We start from the raw sequence: 6996 nt of genomic DNA, 5'->3' as shown, positions 1-6996 counted from the left end.
CAAAAATAAAAGAGAGGGTCCTCAAGCAGGAAACACCCTGACGCTCTGTTACAAGGAGTGAAAATTGGTGCAAAATCCTAGGAGGGCTATTTGCTGATAGTTCATCAAAATCTTTAAACGCGGGTTCCTTTGACTCAGCAAGTTCTGTTCTAGGAATTTTTCCTGAAAAAATAAACAAGCAATAGCAGTAAGTTGTCTGTCCCGGGATCTTTGGTCCTGGGGTTGTGCTGACAGGAGGGGCTGCAGACATGCCTGGCTGGCCGACCCGGGATCTTGGTACCATGTTCTGTGTGCTTGGAGCCCTTTGGCCGTGAAGCCTGGGTGGAAGGCTCAGAAGGACTGGGAGGTCGGGGGTGGAGGTGGGGGTGGGGGCTGAAATTTGACCAGTTCCCGGCAGGGCGGCTGGAGGAAAGTGCCTTGCAGGTCTCACCCGACTGCTTCAAGGGCCTGGGTCCACCCTGAGCCTGGCCTGGCCTGAGAAGACTCCAGGATTCAGGTTGTAACCAGCCACCACCAGTGCAAACTAGGAACAGGAAACACTTGGTGGACATAGCTACCTGGGACCTAAGAAAGAACAGCCCTTTGGTCTCCAAACACCAGCAGTTTCGCTGGGACACAGGGAGGGGGACCTTGCCCAAGGTCAGGCCAGGACTGCTGGAGCTGGGTGTAAGAGGGGGGCTGGGAGCCTGGAGACCTGGACTCTAGATTATCCCCTGTCCTGCTATGTGACTTCACCCCAGCCTGTTCCCCTTCCTGGGCCCCAGTCTCCTTAGCTGGACAGTGAAGAGGTGAATCAGGTAGTCAGTTCTCTCTGTCCCTTCCAGCGAGGATTGAAACCATGGGTGTTGGAACAAGCCAGACCCTAGTTCCAGTGCTGTCTCCATCACTTTCTATGCCTTGGCATGTTATTTAGCCTCTTTGTACTCCTGTTTCTATCTCAAATTAAAAGCCTGCAATGTCTCCTCAATTTGCTTTGGATATGCCCCTTCCCTCCTCTCCAGCTCCAGTTCCTGCCACTCTTCCCCTCATCCATCACACTCCAGCCACACTGGAGCCCCTCAACTCTTCCCCTGACCCCAGGGCCTTTGCATATGCTCTTCTGTCTGCCTTGCATGTCTTCAGCCCCTCTCCCTAGCTCAGTCCTATTCATTTATCAGCACTCAGATGCCACTGGGTCAGACACAGTGATGCCTGCTGCTGACCCTTCTCATTGCACAATCACGGTCATTAAACAATGCTGTCTGTGTGATTATTTGTTTGATGTCTGTCTTTCTGTCACCCGGTGAGCTCCCTGAGAGCGGGGATGAGACAGTCCTGTTTGGGGCTGTGTCTCCTGCTCCTTGCACAGGCCTGGCATAGAGTAGGCACTCCAGGAACTTTGTTGAACAAGTGGTGCTAACACCATACTTCATCCATTCGAAGATGTGTTTGCATCCTACATTTTTACATCTCTGGAATCAGGATGTATTTTACAACTGCAGTAACCAGGTAGCAACTGTGACATGTCTTCCAATACCTGCACATGTGCATCAAAACTTGCAGCTTGGAAGGACATCCCTGAGATTAGAGTGGCATATTCTGAAGTAAATTTGCATCACCCATGCTCTTGATGATACAGGACAATATTGTCTGGGACAACATACACCTCAATGACTCCCAATGAAAAAGTGATGCAGAAAAGTCAGATTCCTCATGTGCAAAAGTTTCAGAAATATTTTTACTAAATTATTTTGATCATAGTTTCCTTTTTATGTATGCACAATAGTGATATATGATAAAAGTGTCTAAGTTTAAAAGAGTGCATTCAATAAATATAAAAATAAAATTTCCAAGTATTAAGGAAGTGTGTCATAGTTCAGTTGATGGCACTGGAAACCTACGTAAGGTGCAGAGCTCTGGGTGGCCACAGGGGGGCACTCTGTACTCGGGGCCTTCCCAGCCCAGAGTTTCAGGAATTCTCCTGGGGGGAAGCTGTGTGGCATGTTATTTTCTACATGTCCTGTAGGTGGCGCTAGACAACAACCGCTTTGGGCACAGCCCAGGGAGTCCCAGGCTGGAGGGTGGGGACGGGTGAGGCTGGAGGGAGGCCTCAGGAGTGTCTTGTCCTGGAGGGGAGCAGGCTCTTCCACCACCCCAGAGAGAAGCCATGGCCAGTTCTACCAGACCGTCTAGCCCAGAGGCGTCTCTGGGTGTGGAGAGAGCTTAGGAACAGAAGTCAGCGGCCCTGCCCCACCTGGACAAGTTGTGTGATTCTGGTTCCCCCTTGCTTTTTGGCCTAAATCTCCCTCCACGGCAGTGAGAGTGTGAGAGCCTGCCAAACTTGACCCCTGATAGTAAAGGTCTGAGGTGGCTGAAAGTCCACCACCAGCTGCCCAGAAGGCCACTGGCTTACCTGCAGAGCCCCAAGCCTGTGACAGCCTTCTCTGTGTCTGACCTGGCCACCTGCTCCTGAGGTCATGATGTTTCCCTTACTCCCTGGATTGAGAAACTAAGGCCCAAAGACATTAAATGACTTCCTCAAGGGTACAGAACTGTGAGCGGTTGGAGCCAGGTGTGAAAGGAGGGTCCTCCTGCTCATTCTACCATGTCCATCTGATCTCTTGTGATGGAAGAAGGTGCAGAGCAGGGTGGGAGGGAATTTTCCATCAAAGAAAATGAGCTAAGAGTTCTTTAGTAAGATGATGGATTAATCCCACATGCCTAATTTGTCTTCCTCCTAAAACTACCAGAAAGAGATATTTTTTAATGATTTCTTTTAGAAAGGACACAAAGAGCACAAATTATAAAAGAAAAATTTGATAAATTCAACTCCATGTTTTACACTTTTGCCCTTCAAAAGTCATCATTAAGAGTATAAAGAGGCAAACCATAGACTGGGAGGAAAATGTTTGCAATACATACCTCTGACAAAGGACTTGTGTCCACAAGATACAAACAATGTCTACAACTCAATAATAAGACAATCAGCTCAACTTAAAAATGAGCAAAGTATATGAACAGTTACTTTTCAAAAGAAAGATTTATGAATAGCCAATAATCACATAAAAAGATACTCAACAGCATTAGTCATAAGGGAAGTACAAATTAAAACCACAGTGAGACAGTACTAACTGCCGACTGGAATGGCTAAACTTAAACAGACCAGTAATTCCAAGTGTTGGTGAGGGAGCACCTGGAACTCTCATGTCCTGCTGGTAGGAATATAAAATGGAATAACCACCTCAGGAAGCATTTTTGCAGTTCTAACAAGTTCATGCTGTATAGTACAGGGAACTACAGTCTATATCTTGTAGTAACTTATGGTGAAAAAGAATATGAAAACATATGTATGTTCATGTATGACTGAAGCATTGTGCTGTACACCAGAAATGGACACAACTTTGTAAACTGGTGATACTTCAGTTAAAAAATACATATATACAAAAAACAAGAAAACATTTTTGCAGCTCTTATAAGGTTAAACTGGCACTTACTACACATCCAGCAAATCCACTCTGAGGTATTTACCCAAAAGGAATGAAAGCATATGTCTGTCTAAAGACTTGTTCAGGAATGTTCATAGCAGCATTATTCCTAACAGACCAAAACCCAGCTCAGATGGCCATGAACAGGTGAGCGGTTGAACAAGACCATGGTGCGTTCATACTACAATACTTGGCAGTAAAAAGGAATGAATAATTGACCTTCATAGCAACAATGTGGATGGATCTCAAAATAATGATGCCGAGAGAGAGAAGCTAGACGAAAAGGAGTTCATACTTTGTGATTCCATTTATACAAAACCCCAGGGATCTAATCACTGCCTGGATTGTGGTGATGGTTTCATGGGTGGTCACACATTAGAACTTATCAAACCATACACTTTAAATTTATGCAGTTTACTGTTCATCAATTCTATCTCAATAAAACTGTAATATAAAGTAATTCTTAACTTCAGGAAAAACAGTAAGAAAGTAAAGAAACGCAGTGCTTTGCTATGAGTAAGGTTTACAAAAGAAAAATCATGTAAGCGCTGAAGAGTGATTTTTTAATTTTAATTTTAATTTTTTTGTTACAAAAAGCGTGACATAAACAAGATTTTTATTAGCGAAGTAAAAAAAATAGTGGACGACAGTGCACTCCCGAGAATTGGGAGCGGGCCGATCCAAGAGAGTAAAAATGGCCAAGGGTGATTTTTTAAAATCGAGATGTTAAATATATTCAGTGAGTTGCGTAAAAAAGTGTACAAATCTGAGGTGTGACTAGTGATTTAACCCCGAACTGCAACGTTACTTCCACAACGGATGATGGAGGACAGGAAATGGGGAGGGTGGTGGTGCAGAATGGCTAATCCTCCCTTATCATAACAGGTAGCGGCCAGGCAGTGTAGACAGGTAGACAGGGTAGACAGTAGATAATGGCTAAAACGAATGTATCAAAAGACAACAGTATGTGCTTATTGCCTAGAAATATGAGGTGTGAAAGTGCTAGGAAAAAACAGCTCAAAGACTCAAAAGTGTTTGCTTCTGGAGGGGGGTGGTGTGGGGAGATGAGGGAGGGGCAGACAGGAAACCACTGCGTGTTGTTATCTTCCTTTTAACACGAGTTGGTTTTGCTCTCCACGCCCATACCGTATTTCATCAATTCTAAGATGCCCATTTATTCACATTTAAACATCTTTAAAATCAAAATACATCTTTTTACAATCCGTGGTGCACCTGACAGTTATAACTGGCAGGTCTTTTTCTTGATGGTGCATAAGTAATGGCGCATGTTCCAGTTGGTGATGTCAGGTTCGTCAAAGTATGGCATTATTTTGATAAAATAACAATTATTTTAAATTAAAAAAGAGTTAATTGGAATAGCTGCTGTTTATCATACTCCTACCATAGGTCAAGCACTGGGCTTCCTGCCCAGGTTCTTATTTAGTCTTTTAAACAATTTCATATTATTCAAATTTTTAAGATGAAGAAATTGGGGCTCAGAGAGGTTAAGTGCCTTCCTTAATGTCACTCAGCCAGTGGTGATAGACACAAGCCGAAAACTAGGGGCTATCTGAATCCTAAGTATATTACCTCTGTTTTGATTAGTTTGAAAGAGCTCCATCTATGGTCCCTTCAGTTGTAAGGCCCAGAGAGAGACAGGGGTTTGCTCAAAATCACACAGCAAGACTTAAGGCAAACTTGGGCCTAGACTTGGGCCTGTAATCCCCCGTCCAGTGTCCCTCTCTGAAACCTGGTCTCTCTCTTACTGTTACCCTGATACTCAGGACACCCCTGGGAGCTTGGATAGCAGTCCCTAAATGCAGGCAGCATTTATGGGACCCAGGCTGAGCTCTGGTTGGTGGGCTCTGGGAGGGCAGGGCAGAGCCTGGTCCCCTGGAGGCACTGGGAGGTACTTGGAGGGGATGGGCAAACTTGTCATGTCAACATAGTGGTGAGTACCTGGATCAGCGGCCGGGCCTGGTTGGCATCGGGACAGAGCAACCCCACAGGAGGAGTCTGGAGGTACCAGCGTGGAGGGAAATTGTGGGCGGAGACCAGGGGTTGGTCTGGAAGCTGCACTTGCACAGCAAGTTCACTCTTTTCAAGTAATGGTATGATTGTTTGTGGTCGCTGGAGCACAGGGCTGCTGGTGGTTATCATGATGAGGAGGGGGGTAAAACCGGACAAACAGTCCTTTGGTTTGGCCTCCTGTTTTGGCAGACAAAATTGCTCCCACCTGCCAACATTGAAAAGAGCCCTTGTCATCATTTACTTAGTGTCTCACTGCCGCCTAACAGTGGCCCAGAGAGGTCAAGCCAGGCACCCACAGTCACACAGCCAGAAGCCTATCTGACTCCTGAGCCTGTGCCCTACCCTTTAGCAGCACTGCCTCTCCCACGGTGCTTACACGTATCGGATGGTACACGTCTATTTGGGGCGCCAGACCCTTAAAGGGAAACCTACATCCTGTTTCCAGTTCTGCCTCAAAGATAATGAATTTTCAATAATAGTGCTCAGGAGCTAATCTCTCACATGAAGCCCTGCCTCCTCTTTCCTTCCTCTCTCCTCTGGCCCTTTGCAGAGCCCCTGGCAGCCCCTGACCTGCACATGACCATGGCCTGCCTGTGGCTTTGGCAGCATTTTCATACTGTGTGTCTTAGAGCCTCATTTTCCTCTTCTGTCAAATGGGAGGAAGAATAAAGCTGACCTCATAGGGTTCCTTGGAGACCAGAGGAGTTGGTGTGTGTTCTGTGTGGGGCACTGCACCTGGTGGGAATCTGGGAGGAGGGTCTAGGGGTCAGGGGATGTGGGTGTGACCTTTGGGTCTGTCATTGACTGGCTGTGAATCTGGAGGCAAGTCTCTGCCTCCCTGAGCCTCAGTTTCCTCATCTGTATGATGGGGATGGTCGCCTTGCTCCACCTTTCATTTACTTACAGGAGGTCCGGGGTGAGTCTGATGTTACTATGGTTCATGGTCAACTTCACTGCTCAGCTCCATTGACCCTCTTCTCCTATCAAAAAAGCCATCTAGGAAACTCATACCAAGCCTCCTCTGTTCCTGAGGGTGCTAAGCTGAGGGATCCCTGTGATCATCGACTCCTTCATCTGCAACATGGGTACCGTGACTGTACCTGCCTCACTGCCACGTGGGAAGAACTCAGTGAGTTGATGCATGTAAATTGCCCAGGGGAGCTTATCTGATGGAAAACAGCTCTCTCACAGGTGTACAAAGGGACACGAGCAAGGATTTCACTGCTGGGGGATTTGGAATGGAGACAAGGGGAAATCTCCACATTCCATCAGCAGGTGCCTGAGGTGGCAGCCATCAACATAGCCCCAAAGTGCCTCAAGTCCTGGCGGTCAGCCTTGGGAGGCCCCTCCCACGTATACCAGAGTTGCCCTGGGTGACCAGTGGCAGGGTGGCCTGTCATTGTAGTATGTCACTTCTGAGATTAGCTTATCAAAGACTGGCTTCCAGCTTGGGCTCTCTCATTACTCACCCAGGGGCAAGCATCACAGGGACACGTAGATA

The sequence above is a fragment of the Camelus ferus genome, chromosome 4 (assembly GCF_009834535.1).
Source record: "Camelus ferus isolate YT-003-E chromosome 4, BCGSAC_Cfer_1.0, whole genome shotgun sequence".
NCBI classification, from domain to species: Eukaryota; Metazoa; Chordata; class Mammalia; order Artiodactyla; family Camelidae; genus Camelus; species Camelus ferus.
The sequence above is the reverse complement of the archived record's forward strand: the minus strand, read 5'-3'. Positions refer to the sequence as shown.